Source organism: Equus quagga, chromosome 4, assembly GCF_021613505.1.
Source record: "Equus quagga isolate Etosha38 chromosome 4, UCLA_HA_Equagga_1.0, whole genome shotgun sequence".
Lineage (NCBI taxonomy): Eukaryota > Metazoa > Chordata > Mammalia > Perissodactyla > Equidae > Equus > Equus quagga.
Window position 1 is genome coordinate 106,529,438 of NC_060270.1, and position 14,822 is coordinate 106,544,259.

Here is a 14,822-nt window from a genome sequence, read left to right on the forward strand (position 1 = left end):
TTAATGTCCCATTTTTGCCCAATGGCAGAAAATTTAATTATTTCTAGGCCAGCTCAATCACTTTAGTACTTTTTCACTTCACTCAGGTTTAACTCAGTAAAACATACGATTTTTATTTTTCTCCTTTATATTAGAGTAACACTAGCTTTAGCAACAAATACACCCGAAAGTCCTGCTGGCTTAGCACAATGAAATTGTCTGCCTTACTCATGCCAAGTTCTATGTGGTGGGTCCTGGTGGGTAGGTGGCCTTCTGTGTGATCGTTTGTGGATCCCAGATCCTTCTGTCTTGTGGATCCTTTTGCCTCTAGGTATTCAGAGTTAACCAATGGATGGAAAAAGAGATCATGAAGAATTACCGCTACCTCTTCAACCCAGAAGTGACACACAGGACTGGCTTATATTTTAATGGGGAGAAATAATCACATAGCTCCACCGAGTTGCCATAGAAGGCTGAGAAATGTCCCTAGCTGGGAAGTCACTTCCCAGAAGGGAGTATAAGTTATTGTGATGACCAAACTATCTCGGCCTACCTTTTATCTTTGCAGTTGAAGCATTTTTTAAAAAATGTATAGTCTTTTGACTATCATCTTTTGAGATTAAACTAGAGTCTGAGAAGATTTAATCTGGGGGCAGGGGTGTCTCTCCTTGTATTGGTGGTATGATTGATTGTATTTTGCACCTGAAAATGGAGTCACATCATTTTGCTTCTAGTCACAGAGATCAGAGAAATCAAATTTTTAAAAAAATTTTTTCAAATTTTTACACTATAGTACCTGGGATTCAGGTCTATATTTTACATTTTAAATAAACTACCCCAAATTGCAGCAGTTCCACAAGCTGTGAGAAACATGGCCAGCCTATATGAAACTTGAAAGGACGGTTTCTGAACCCATTCTGATGATGGCATCAGCGAATATCTTGGATATCATTCTGTATTTCAGGCACAATGTAAGAGGGACAAGGAGGAAGGGATAGAGCCTATATCAAGAAAGCAGATTTCTCAGAAATCCTCAGAAGACTTCTTCCTGTGTCGTCTTGCCCAGAATTTTTATATGGCCGCTCATAGGAGCAAGAGAGGAGGCTGGAAAAGATTGCTTTCAAGTTAGATTAGTAGATGTTTCAAACAAAATTGGTGTTCTCTTAATAAGGAAAAAAGAGAAGAAAGAATAATAGTTTCTGACTCAACGTTAATAGCCCCACAAATCAGTCTGAGGTGATTATAAACTTGTTTTATACTTCCCACAGGACTTAGTACCAATGGTGTGTGTTTCTGTGTAGGAGAGAGAGAATGAGACAGAGAGAGAGAGAGAAGAGAAGAGAAGAGAAGAGAAAAGGACAGGGTGAGAGAGAGACAGAGAGAGAGAAACATGGAACTGAATGAAAGTGACTTGATATTATCAGAAAATCAGGGTAGTAAAGAAATAGAATGAGCTCTAGTAAAAGATTCCAGGGAGCTCTGAGATAAAGCACAGATAGTTAAAGCATGAAGGATATTCTAGAATAATGGAGAAATAGATTAGCGATCAGTAGAAACATAAGGTGGTCTAAAAAATATATTACATTACATACCTGGAGCCGGTATGTTTATAACTAGTGCCCTTGAGTCTGTGTCAGAATTGACAGAATGAGCCTCACTCCGTCTGTATAGTAATGGCCTGAGGAATCTGCGTATTCCAAGTGATCTCTTTCCTAAGGGAGCTGGGGAAAGCAACTGTACTTAAGTGATGCCACAATCCTAAGCTGAGTTTGTCCATCTAAACATGTGGACAATAAATAAAAAGATCAAAGAGATGTTTTACCAGATGGGCTGGCTGACGTGGTGACTAAGGTGGATGGTGGCCGGCGCTAATGAGGTCCTCTTGAGCTCTGGTCATTGTTGGGGTTTTGAGTATCTGTTGCTGTCTGCACTGCCTCTGTTGCTGTGAATCGGGCTTCCAGCAGGAAGACAGGAGGAGAAAGGGAGGGAAGGTGGAAGGAAGGAGAGAGAGAGAGAGAGATTAGGTGTTGATTGGTGCTGAGGATGAATCCTAGGCAATCCAGAGACTGCTTTCATTTAAAATGTTTCTATAGGGACTGGCCCTGTGGCCAAGTGGTTAAATGCTCCGCTTCGCCGGCCCAGAGTCTCACCTGTTCAGATCCTGGGTGTGGACATGGCATGGCTCATCAGATCATGCTGAGGTGGTGTCCCACATAGCACAAATAGAGGTACTCACGGCTAGAATATACAACTATATACTGGGGAGCTTTGTGAGGAAGAAGAAGAAGAAGAAAAAAAGATTCTCTCATCTAGTGTTTAATGAACCAGGGTGTTTGTAGATTTATAATTTTGCCTTTCCGTAGTTTTCAGTCTTGGATGCTTTTCTGAACAAGCTTGTATATATTCAAAGTAGGTGTTCTACTTAGTCTAGAAAGAGGTGCCCTTTAAAAACAGCTTTGTGTTCTCCTTCCCAGCTGCCTCTCTTCACTAAACACACACATGGCCCAAAATTTCTAAGCTTTTAAATAAAAAGGATAATTATCTAGGTCAGGGAATGTGTGTGGATGGGAGGATGGGGAAAGACGAGTGCCTGGGAAGAAGGAAGAGCCAAATGTTCAATTTTTGTCTTTCCTGGTATTTTCTCTTTTCCAAGTTGGTTTCCCAAGTGGGATCTCAGAATGTGCAGGTCCTGGTTCGTTATCTAATACATTAGATTATCTCCAATATAGTCCTAAAGAGCTGGCTCACTGTACTGTCTTATCTTTTCTGAACCCCCACATTCTAGTAGATCTCTACATAGTCAGCCTTACTCAGGAATTCCCTTCTAGATCCATGAAAAATTCCCAGACCAAATCGAAAGATATAGTTTACTTTCCTACCCACTTATTTTGGCCACGGTTCCAGCCTCACCAAATTGGTTACAGATGTGAGAAATCTGTATGCTATTTTCTGCCTCTCTGAATTTGCTAATGTCATTCTCTGTGTTGGGGTCATTTATCTCCCCTCACCGTAACAACCCCTGGTTTTGCCATCCCATCCTCACTTCTTTATACCTATTAGGCTTAAGGACCAGTTTTTTTAAACAGCATTTCCTGACCCTTCTACCACCACCCAAGTGAAAATTACTACTGCTTGTTGGAATATTACCATGTCCCATAAAGTCCCAGTGTGTTTATATCACACTTTATTACACATATTTGCTTTCATACCATCTCCCTCAACTATCTGGTGAACTATTTAAAACCAAGACTGTGGTTTATTAGTCTTTGAATTTCCAGCACCTAAAATAGAGCCTTCCTGGGACCCAGTATGCATTCAATAATTGTTCCTTACAATAAAAAGTTGTGATTATTAATAAGAATGAAGATGAGCCCCACCCATCTGCTTTCAGAAAGCCAAGCATACACAAACACGGATTTATTAAATAGAAAATACTAGGGATAACGATGTATCCTATAAAAAGATGCTTCACTTTGTAAGAGATCACCAAATTTTCACTGAAAGTGTCATTTAAAAGTTGTCTTTACTTTCAATTTTTGCAGGAAAAAATCTATTTCTTAAAATAAGCAATAGCTGTTCTTCAAAAATCGAACTGTAGGCAATGGCTTGACTTTAAAAAAAAACAAAAATCACATCCCACAAACTAGAAGGACATGCAACTAAGATATACAACTGTGTACGGGGGTGGGGGGCGGGGGTTTGGGGAGATAAAGCAGAAAAAAAAAAAAGATTGGCAACAGTTGTTAGCCCAGGTGCCAAAAAAATAAAAAATAAAAAATAAAAAAAAATAAATGATAATCTGGTTATAGATTTTTGACTGTTCTCTACATATTTTATTAAATACATATGTAGGAATTTAAAAATACTTCTCTCTTTTAAGAAGCTAGGCATTAGCAGTCTATTTGAAAAGAATACCTAAAAATTATAGAAATGATATCTATTACTAACAGAGTTTAAATTTTTATTTTTTCCCTCTAGTATATAAGATGTTTTAGTTTCCCAAAACTCTCACAGTTGGTTTATTATTTTATTCTTACAATAGCCCTATAATTGGTGTTAGATTTCACCGTTCTACCCTGCCTCTCCTTTCATTAAAAAAGATGGAGAAAGAGTGCACATGACTCTTTCAAGTTCTCACAGTTAGATTGCTGATGGTTCCCTTGTAATTAGTTAATTTACTTTGGAATTTATGTTTTCTCAGGACGGGCCTCTGTTCTGTTCAATGTGCTCAATAAAATGTACTCAATAAAAGGTTTAGTGTATCAGCAAACCAAGCAGTCCACCAACATTTCTGTGTAACAGCCTCTATTGCTTTTATAAAGTCTGCAGGCATTTTTCGTTAGAATTCCAAATGAAGCTACGGTGTTTGGAACCCAGCTTTAGAAATGCTATCTTCAGATAGTAAGTCTTGGCTCCCTCATACATTTTGATGTGAAAATCTGTGAGTACATAGAGCTTTAACCCTGCAGAGCGCCCCCTGCTGGAAGGCAGAGTCCTCCTGGAGGTAGGGAATCACGGCTGTAGATGCTGAACTGGGTAACCCAGACCCATTTATTTGTTTGTTCCTTTTGCCTCATCTCTTTTCTATCCTCCCAACTTCAGATGGAGAAAGTCTTGGAAAAATTAGATGACTTTCCTTAGCCCACATAGCTGGTTATCCCTAGGGCTTGGCCAAACTATGGGGATTCTTGACCAGGGTCAAATAAATGAAAAATCAATTATTGAAATAAACAATAAACAGCCCAAATTTTTTCTTGTAGCAATAGCTGGATTATAAAAAATTTAAAATGAATTCCATTTAGCAAAACCTCTCAACATGTTCGTCATAGTGACTTTATATATGCTAAGTCATCCTCTCCTTGCCCTTTTATAACTGAAAAAGTTGAGGAGAGTGTTGGGCTAATGACAGATAAATGTTAATCATAATTTATGTTTGTATGAACATGCTTCATACTTTACAAAACACTTTCACATATTTGATCTCCTAGATCCTTACGAGATCCACATGAGGTCTATAAACATCCCTTATCTGACTCCATGCCTCTACTAAGATGCTGCTCAGGATGCATCCCAGGTTGTGGAACTCTGCATCAGTGATCTTTGTGGCGTATCACACTGTGGTACTCTCCTAATCAAGTGTAGAGCCACATGGATGTGAGGGGGAAAATGGGAGTGAGGAATGTCCAATCCTAACCCCAAGCTGCCACAGAGAGTCTCTGTTACTGCTCAGACCTCCTCTTGGGCTTTTGGAAGAGAAGCTCAGGATTTCAGAGACGGGCTGAGACTTGTGAAATCCAGTGATGAACCAATTTTCAGAAATGCCAAGCTCTGTTATTATTCTGAGTAACAATTAGTTCCCAGATGATTTTTATTTTGGGGAAGAAAATCTCAGAAGTGATTAGTCAACTAGCAGAACAGCTGCAAATGTCTTCAGATTTGAAAACATTGCCCTCTTTGCAGAGGACAGGCAATAGGGCTCCAAATGCAAGGAAATCGTGCACATATAAGGAACTACTCTGTCAGCAAGTTTAATTAGGGAGAAAAGTTTGCCTCTAATTCCGATATTCAGGTGCCTTTAAATCAACCAATCATAGGATTTGGAGGCTGGAGGAGACCCCACTTTTGCTATTGCCCGCATGACTAGCTTGGCAAATATAGAAACAGATGAAATTTGACTTTCGTTAGTGTTCTTTTTTAAAGGAAAATTATTCCTAGAACACATTCTGATCCACAATCTTTCCTTGCTAATATAAGACAATTTTTAAATGTGAGTTGTTTGATATTTAATTGTTGATCCCTAATGAATTGTTCATGTTTAATAAACAATAACACTTGATATATATTAATGAGTGTTAAAAACACAAACTATTTCATTTCTTAACATAAATTTATTTTATAAAAAAGAGCAGAGGGAATATTACCTACAAAAAATACCACATCTTGACCATATTCTCTCTGTAACTCTGGTTCCCTAGCATCCAGGGCAAATTTTGTAGGGGGAAAATGGGGATAATAATGCTGCTTTCCTAGGATTGTTGTAAATTTTAGTGGGAAAATATGTTAGTCACTGGACATGTGGTGGGTGGTCAATAATGTTCACTTCCATAGCTCTTGCTTCCCTCACATAAGTATGGGAATTTTGATCCCTGGTCAGCCAGAGAAAGACTATTTTTAGCCAAGTACACCTTCAGATTAAACTAAATTAGAAATCTTCTCTTTGAGGTTCTTTAAAAAAAAATTTTTTTTGTAAGGAAGATTAGCCCTGAGCTATCATCTGCTGCTAATCCTTCTCTTTTTGCTGAGAAAGAGTGGCCCTGAGCTCATCGTCCTCTATTTTATATGTGGGACGCCTGCCACAGCGTGGTTTTGTAAGTGGTGCATAGATCTGTGCTAGGATCTGAACCGGTCAAGCCTGGGCCACTGAAGCAGGGTGTGTGAACTTAACCACAACGCCATCAGGCCAGCCCCTAAAATTTCTTTTTATTCTCATTTCTCTGTAACAGGAAATGTGGGAGGGCTGGACATATCCCTTCTTCATAGAGAAAGCTCACTTTCAGCATGTGTGTTCACCAATGATCCATTGATAGATTGAATGTTTAAAGCACCCTTGCTTCTGATGTACTTCGCCATTTGCTGTGCATTCACTCTAGCTATTAGCAAGGAATATTTATTGACTCCCTACGCCCCACACCCATCTCCTAGAACATAACTCAAGCCTTTTGGAATGTTTTAGGTCTGGGGAATATATGATGATATTACACGGTGTTGTGTTGAGAACTGGAAATATAAAGTATGTCGGAATTCAAAGGAGAGCAAGATGGCTTCCTCCTTTGCTGGTCTGAGTTATCTTCTTGGGGAAAGTGGGATTTGGGTAGTGAAGTGGAGGTGGGGATATCACAGGGAAGAATATGGAGAGACTGGAGTGGTTAATCTTTCCTGAAGAAAAAAGGGAGGGAGAGGAATATTCCAGAAAGAAGGATTAGGCCAGTTTATCTGGAGCTGATGGTTTGTGCATTATCATGATTAATCACAGGAACAGTTGCCAAGCTTTCATCATAAAAATATTCTCCAGGAGAATTCAAGTTCTATTGCCTATTAATTTCTGTTGATGCATTTTATTTAGCATCCTCAATGACAGAGGACACTTTTTTTCCTGAAAGAAATGAAGGTAATAAGATGAAATTTATTAGAGGAATGATTTATGTGTGATAGTTAAAAACTGAGCAATGTCATTGCCCCAAGCAAATTACAAGTGTTTAGTTTTAGTACAACTTGGCAACGTCCTTGGAATTTCTAAATATATGACTTGACATTTTCATTTAGTACATATCAGTTGACAGTGTATTATCATTCTATATTTATTATTTATCAAAAAATTATGGAACAAGACAATATAGTGCTGTGGTATGCTTTGATTTGGAATTTTAAAACTTGGTTTATAGTCCTGCTTTTACCATTAAATACTCTTTTCTTGTATGACCTTGAATATATTTCCCATCTGTGAGTCTGTATAATCACGTACAAAATAAGTGAGACTAAACTTAAATGCATTTTAATCCCTTCAAGTTTTAAAATTGTGTAATGTATTTTCAAAACCCCCCCACAATCCTCTTTTATTTTTATCCTTTTCAAAAACCGTGTTCATAATGAATTGGATCTTCACAGTTCTAATGGTTGTTTTCTTAGGTGGAGAGAAAATTTTTCAAGGGCTACCTAGCAGCTTTTAGAACAGTTAAATCTTAATGTAAAAACCAACACCCTAAAGAAACAATGAAATAAAGGACGATTTTAAAAGGAGGAGGTCTTCTTTCTGCTCCTGATTGGGGCTTGCAAAGAATCCTGAAATTTGTGTAACTGAACATTCATTACAGCACTTCATGAGGCTTTGCAGTTCTAAAGTGTATTCACCATACAATTACACTTGACCTAAATGGCCCTTTATGGAAGATAATAACGTCTTCAAGCCTCACCACTGGAACTAGTGAGGGATGCCACCATTATGAAAAGTGTGTGCTATCTTCCATGTTAAGGATATCCCCCCAGGAGGCCAAGAGCTGATGGATGGTCACCCCACTTAGGAGTATAGCCAAAAAGTCCCTCTGGTAAGGTTACTATCTCTTCCCACTTCCCCAGAGAAAGATTGAGCTCCCGCTCTCTGAGCCTGCATATGTCAGAGAGAACATTGGCAGACATCAACCAGCACAGACCATTGATTAAGGATGGCTGATGCATCTCTATCAACAGAAGCGAGGGGGGGGGGGGGGGGGGGGGGGGGTGGTTCTCAGAACCCCTGCAAGTAAGCTCATGACAGGCTTCTGCATGGTCATAGTTTCTCACAGCCCTGAGAAACCCTTTCAAACATTCTCTTCAGCCTGGGTCCTCTTTGGGCTTGTAACTCTAGCTACGTATAAATAAATAACATTGGTGCTAACAGTACATACACTTTTTGTTGTGAGGTACTTTTGTCCTAAATGCCTATTGCTATACATTTTTAATTCCCTTCGGAATAAACAGAAGCTTTTCTTTACAAAGTGATTAATGAAAGATTAAGCCCTTTTCTTCTGTTTTTCCATTTGATGAAAACAAATTTATATACCTTCTTTAAGGTTTGAGAACATGGGAGACCTTATCTCTATTTCCCAAAGCAGATTTGAATTTTCTAGTTTTACTTTTTTAATACTTAAGGTTAGTATATTATATAAACCAAAATAAGAGGATGATTATAAAAACTATAATTCACAATAAACCTGCATTACTTAATCATTTGAAGTTAGTCATGGTGGAGTGTAAAAATTGTAGTAAAACACAGGTAAATCTGGACTAAGATTCTGGCTCTATTAGTTAATAACACTGTGACTTCTGGAAGTTACTTAAATTTTCTGAGCCTTTACTCTCATCTGTTAAATGAGGATGATAATCTAAAATCATAGGGTTGTAAAGTAAGATAATGAGATAATGTGTTTGGAAAATCAAAGGCATTCAACAATTACTACTTGCTGTCTCCCTTATTTAGACCTCAAGCCCTTCTTTTGGAACAAGGGTAAACCTGTATCACAAAGCCCCCCACTGTCAAAAATTATCACAGATTTTCTTAGAATTTGAAAATAGTCTCTATGTTATTGACAATCTCTTATTTCTAAATGGAAAATAGAAAATAATTCTAGTCAGGAATTTCATAATAATATCTGACTTACTACTATTAAATCTCTCACTTAGATATGAGGAGAGAATATTGAAATCTAGTAGATTCTTATAAAGTTTGTTGGTAAAAACAGAAGCTATTTTCTAAAGTCCCAATATTATCTTTGTTTTTTAAATACTTGGGGAAATTGCTGGCGTCAGTGGGAAATCTGCACATAATTATATGTTCATTCCCAATGAAATATCGAAGAGATGAATTGGTAGGAAGACTCTTAGAGGGTTCTAGAGTGAGGGAAGCCATACCATAGACCCACCTCCCATGTGAGAGCTTTGTTTAGGACATAGTATATTGTTCATAAAAAGACGTCAACCTCTCAACCTACAAATTTTGTATTGAAGGAATAAGAATTTGCCCTCAACCAATATCCCAGAATATTCACGCTTTAGAGCCTTGTCAGAAACTGTAACATCAAACTCTGTTTTCTGACTCTTATCAAAAGTTAGAGAAGTGGAGTTTAATAAAGGATACCAAGGGCATGCAGTTCAGTCTTTTCTGCAGTTTTTCCAGACCCCATTATTGGGTAAATGGAGAGCTTTATCCTGGGACCATATTGTTTTTCTCATCCAGCATAGAAACTAGATGCACAGAATGATCAAATTCTGGAGAAATCCAGGTTTGATGTGATTACGATCCCATCATTTTCACTGATGTAGAATCATAACAGGCTGCAGTTGAAACCGCCACAGTGTCTGTTAATTGTCTGACCAAACAATTGTTGTTTAAAACCAAAGATCATCTAAGTATGTATCTTTTGGACAAAAGAGAAGGAAAAAAATGTCCAAACTGAAAATTGGCTTCAAACTCAGGTTTAAAAAGGATTTTACATGAGATCATGTAGGTCAAACTAAAAATATATGAGAAATCACTAAATACTGACTATGAAACTTAGCTCATAAATCCTACACTGGAAAGTAGTTGGACAATTCTTTGCTTTCTGGGGAGTGTGAAAACCTCCAGGCACATGGCCAATAGGCTGAATGCCTGGTTAACTTCAGGCTGGCTGGACACTTGCTGTCATTATTGAAAGCCTATTGAAAGGCTCAGGTCTAGCTCTGGCAGGTGGGATCAGGGGAAAAGAGAAGACCATGTGGCCAAGGTTGTCCACCGCAAAGGGCTTCTCTACCTTTGCAAGACAAGGTGTATTCTTGTCTCCGGGAGGAAAAGGAAATTGTTTTAAGAATTTAGATGGCTCATAGATTTTTAAGTATATATATATATATGTGTGTGTGTGTGTGTGTGTGTGTATTTCAAATTTTAAACCAGTTTTGTGTTTAGAAATTAAACATTTTTCTTAGTTTTTGCATTACCCATCCAAGTTGACTCAAAGAGAACACAAGAGATCTTGAGATTTTTATCAGAAAAAGTCAAAAGATGGTTGGCTTCAGGGCTATCTTGTAGGACTAACTCTTATGTCCACCTCATATCCCCTTGGCTCCACATGCCATGATCTTCTGCAACTTTGTACCTGCTTTGTCCTTGCTACCTCTGCTTGTTTGAGTCATGGAAGCTGCAAAGGACACAGGTGGTCACAGAATATCAAGGCCACTGTAAGGAGTCTCTCTCCCTGTTCACCACATCTGGTCTCATGTGAAGCATTATGCTACAGGGATGGGCAGGGTATTAAATCTCTATAGGACAATCGTTGACCAGGGGCAGACAGGAGAAAGGAAGGAGCCAGCAGGTAGATTTTGTCTCCTTTCCCTCTTCTTATGGACAGTTCCAAAGCCTGGTGCTGTTGTCAAGCCTGTCCAGAGACATCCCACATGGCTGAGTGATCAATTGTCTCTTGGTGAAGCAGGCCAGCCTCATCATGCACCACCTGAATTTACTTCCCCTTTCTCCAACTTACTCCCATTTCTCTCTCATTTGCTCCTCTGTGACGGCCTCAGGCTGTTTTCTAGTCAACCTTGGCTAAGACTACAGCATAATCATTAATTACCGCTTGATGAAATAATTATGAAACACTGTACATTCCAACCATGTGCCATTTCCTGACTCCAGTTTAATACTTCTTTTCAGCATTATTGTCATGAAGAAAACAGTAGCTAAAAGCCAGAGAAAAATGAGGAAGACTTAACTGAAAAGTACTAACAGTGGTTTTCTTTGGCAAATTTATTGGTGATTTCTAGTTTCTGTTTTCTTCTTTTTATTTTGCGTATTCCTATTTTCAACTTTTTTTCCTGAAGTGCAGATATTTATTTATGTATTTAAAGGACTAATAAAAGAAAGCAAATGAATTTTTTTTGTATTTTATTTTGAAATATTATGGTTAGTATCTATTTCTTCTAATCTACTTTAAAGGATTATTCTACAAGGTTGTCTTTTTTTTCATTGTTATATCTCGAGTACCAAAACAGAATTTAGTAGGCGTTCAACAAATGTTTGGGTGACTAAGTGAATGTATTGAAGGAAGCTATGAAACAGGTATTTCACTCATTTCCGAAAGATCATTTTGCCTCTCTAAATTTCTACTATCTTACATCTTGCCCTCCTCCGTTTTTACCACCCTAATCCAAGTCCCGTGATCTCTTGCCTAGACTATTGCAAAAGCTCCCTAATTATAACCCCTGCTTCCATGCTTACCTTATTCCTACTCCAGCAAGCAGCTGGAATGACCTTTTGAAAATGTAAATCAAAGTATGTCGTTCCACTGCTTAATGAATCTAGAAGAAAACCCAAAGCCCTTATCAAGCCACCCAAAGCCTTCCATGATCTGGCCTCATTTCCCATGGTGCACACCAGCCTTCTTCTCCTCAAATACCTTGCACTTATTCCCAACTTAGCAGATTTGCCCATACTGTTCCCTTTGTCTGGAATGCTCTGACTCTAGTCTTTAAATGGCTTATTTTCTAGTCAGTCCAGCCTACATTAGATACGACCTCCTCAGCAAGGTGTTTCCCTATCAAACCAATCCAATTTAGTTTCCTCCTGCCTCCTCCTCCATAGTCATTGCCTCTTGCATCACCCTAACTTCCTTTCATCCTAGAACCGACCACTAGTGGAAATTAGCGTGTTCCTTTATTTGTTTAGCTTTTGTTCCTCTCATGCCCCTCCCTCACCCAGTGTACACACACTAGGCTCCATCCTTTAGGTGAACGTGAACAGGGGTTACTTGCATTTGTTCAGCACCTGGTGCGTACCAGACACAGAATAAAGATTTATCTCCATTGCTTAAGTTTGGACTAGTATTTTATAAGTTTCTTTTAAAGTTCCTTCATCTTAAAAATGTTATTCTGAAACCTCAGGCAGCTTTAACAACTTGAATCCAGTGTAGGAAAAACAAGCTAATAAACTACTACTTTGATCAGAGTGCTCCACAAAGAAACTAAATGATATTCAGCTACTTTGAAAAATTGGGTAAGCGGTGGGAAGAGCCTCAGGAAGAACTAACTGTTCACTGCTTCAAACTCTCATGTCGTGTTATTGATTGCTTTCCTTTTTAAAAACCATGCTATAATCTTTCTGGAATTTTAAGATACATTAGTGTTTCCACATTTTTGTGGTTGATGTTTTCTGTTTCACAGAAGTACATGAGTCTTCAAGTTGAGATGATCCTAGTTTAGCTTTTCTTGGAGGCAAATACTTGAGGCATTTCCCTGCAGAATTTAAGACTGCGATTCCCCAAAGCAATTTCACCTAGTTAATTATTCCACTGTGATCTAAAAGACCTTTCTTTCTCACTACTGTATCAGAAATTTGACATCATCAGACAGTGAAGCAAGACGTAGTGACAGCAGAGGCTGAATGATGGCCTCAGCCTAGTCTTGGCACATCTGTATGAAAAGGCTCTAGCTACCAGCTGACAAAGAAGTCAGAGAGATTGCTGCCACCACAAAGCCCTTCCTTGGAGTTAGGAACTCAGGTCAGTGATCCCAAAAAGCTTTGGAAGCTACACTGAGATTTCAGTTTCTTCTCTCCTTATTTCTTACCCCTCAACACACACACATTTTTATACACCCCCAAAAAGTAGTATGAAGCAGAAATCTCTCTCTATATATGTATACATATATATGTGTGTATATCTGTGTGTTGTGTGTGTCATACACACATCCTAGTTCATTGCCTAGTTTATTCACAAAGAACATTTTTCTTAGAAGAAAGGACTTTATATCATAAAAGACATCCCTACAGGAGTTATTTATTTTTATGACATGCTTCCTCTATTTTCCTGTGGTGGAAAGTGCTCTGTAGCGAGTCAGTAGAATTGCTAGCTTCCACACTGGTTTAATGTGTATAGATGGAATTAAAAACACTTTAATGTGCCCTTCAGTCCAATATTTCCACTTCCTGGCCATGTTTAAATTGGGTTTAAGTGCTTCAATGTCTGCCAATAGCATTATCCATGTTAAACAGTGACTGTGGGACATGTGAAATGTTTCGCCAGTGCTTTTGTCTGGAGTCTCTAATGCTGTCTTTATAGAGGGGAACTAAGTACAAGATATTGGATATTTTCCGTGTGCACTGGATGAAATATTTAAACAAATTTGTTGCTGGGAAGGTGTAACAGTCAGATGTATTAACTGCTGTGCAGTTTTATTTCTCTTTTAGTTGTACCCTGACTGTAGCAAGCTTCTCTTTGCAGTAGAACACATCTCTTAAATTTCCTTTTATTCCACGGTTAGTTGATAGAAAGAAAAAAGGCAAATGTGAATGCATCTCCTACCCAATCCTTGGAGTGCCATAAAAATGAAAACATCCTTATCTTATTTTGTAGTCATTTTGATCCAAGAAATAAAATAATTTCACACATATTAAAACACTCCTCAGCAAGAGATTAAGAGGTATGAACATCCTTTTTAGAAATCAAGCTCCAAATATTTAATAGTGGATTCAAAGATTTCTCATCAGTTTAGTGATGCCTGTTGTCTAACTGAAGTATCATATTTGCCCATGAAAATGGGACTGATTCATTGCCTTCAAGCTTCTTGTGTTTTTCAAAAATATCAAGCAACTACTCACTGGTTCTTGACTCTCTTCCATATACTAAGAAACTAAAATGTTGATTTTTCTTGTCTCTTCTTCTTTATGTCCCAGTCTTTTTCTTTTTCTGTCTAGGTTTATTATACTCGCTAGTAAAATAAAATAACTTGCTCAGTTCTGAACAGCATGTGCACCCAGAATCATTCTTTAAAGTGTGTTCATACTGAGACTAGCTTTCTTTACTCTAAAGGAATCTTATTTTCTCAATAATTTTTTTGTTTCCAAGAAGACTTGAGGGCTTTGGGGCCCACTGCTAAGAGGAGAGTAATTAGAATCTTCTTACAGAGTAAGCTTTGTACTTACTATTCTTTAAGATAATAGAAGTAGTTAAAAGGAACCCAAACGTGAGAAACACATACTGTAGAAAAATCATTCTTTTTTTGAAACTTCATACAGTCAACTTGTGGTTTATTTATTCTTAGGCTTAAGGTATTACTCTTTGGCCAAAGTAAAACTAGTTGGTAAATGTTTTGTAGATTTATGAGTATATCCAGAGACTAAAAATAAGAAGTATCTCTGAGACCTTTGTGATTCTTTGGAGATGCTTGATGAGTAACTGGGCAGCTTATCTCACCCACTGCCTGTGTTTTTGAATACAACTCAATTCTTGCAACCTCAGAGCCACTTGGGCACCAGAGATCCATGTCAGGCACAGCATTGC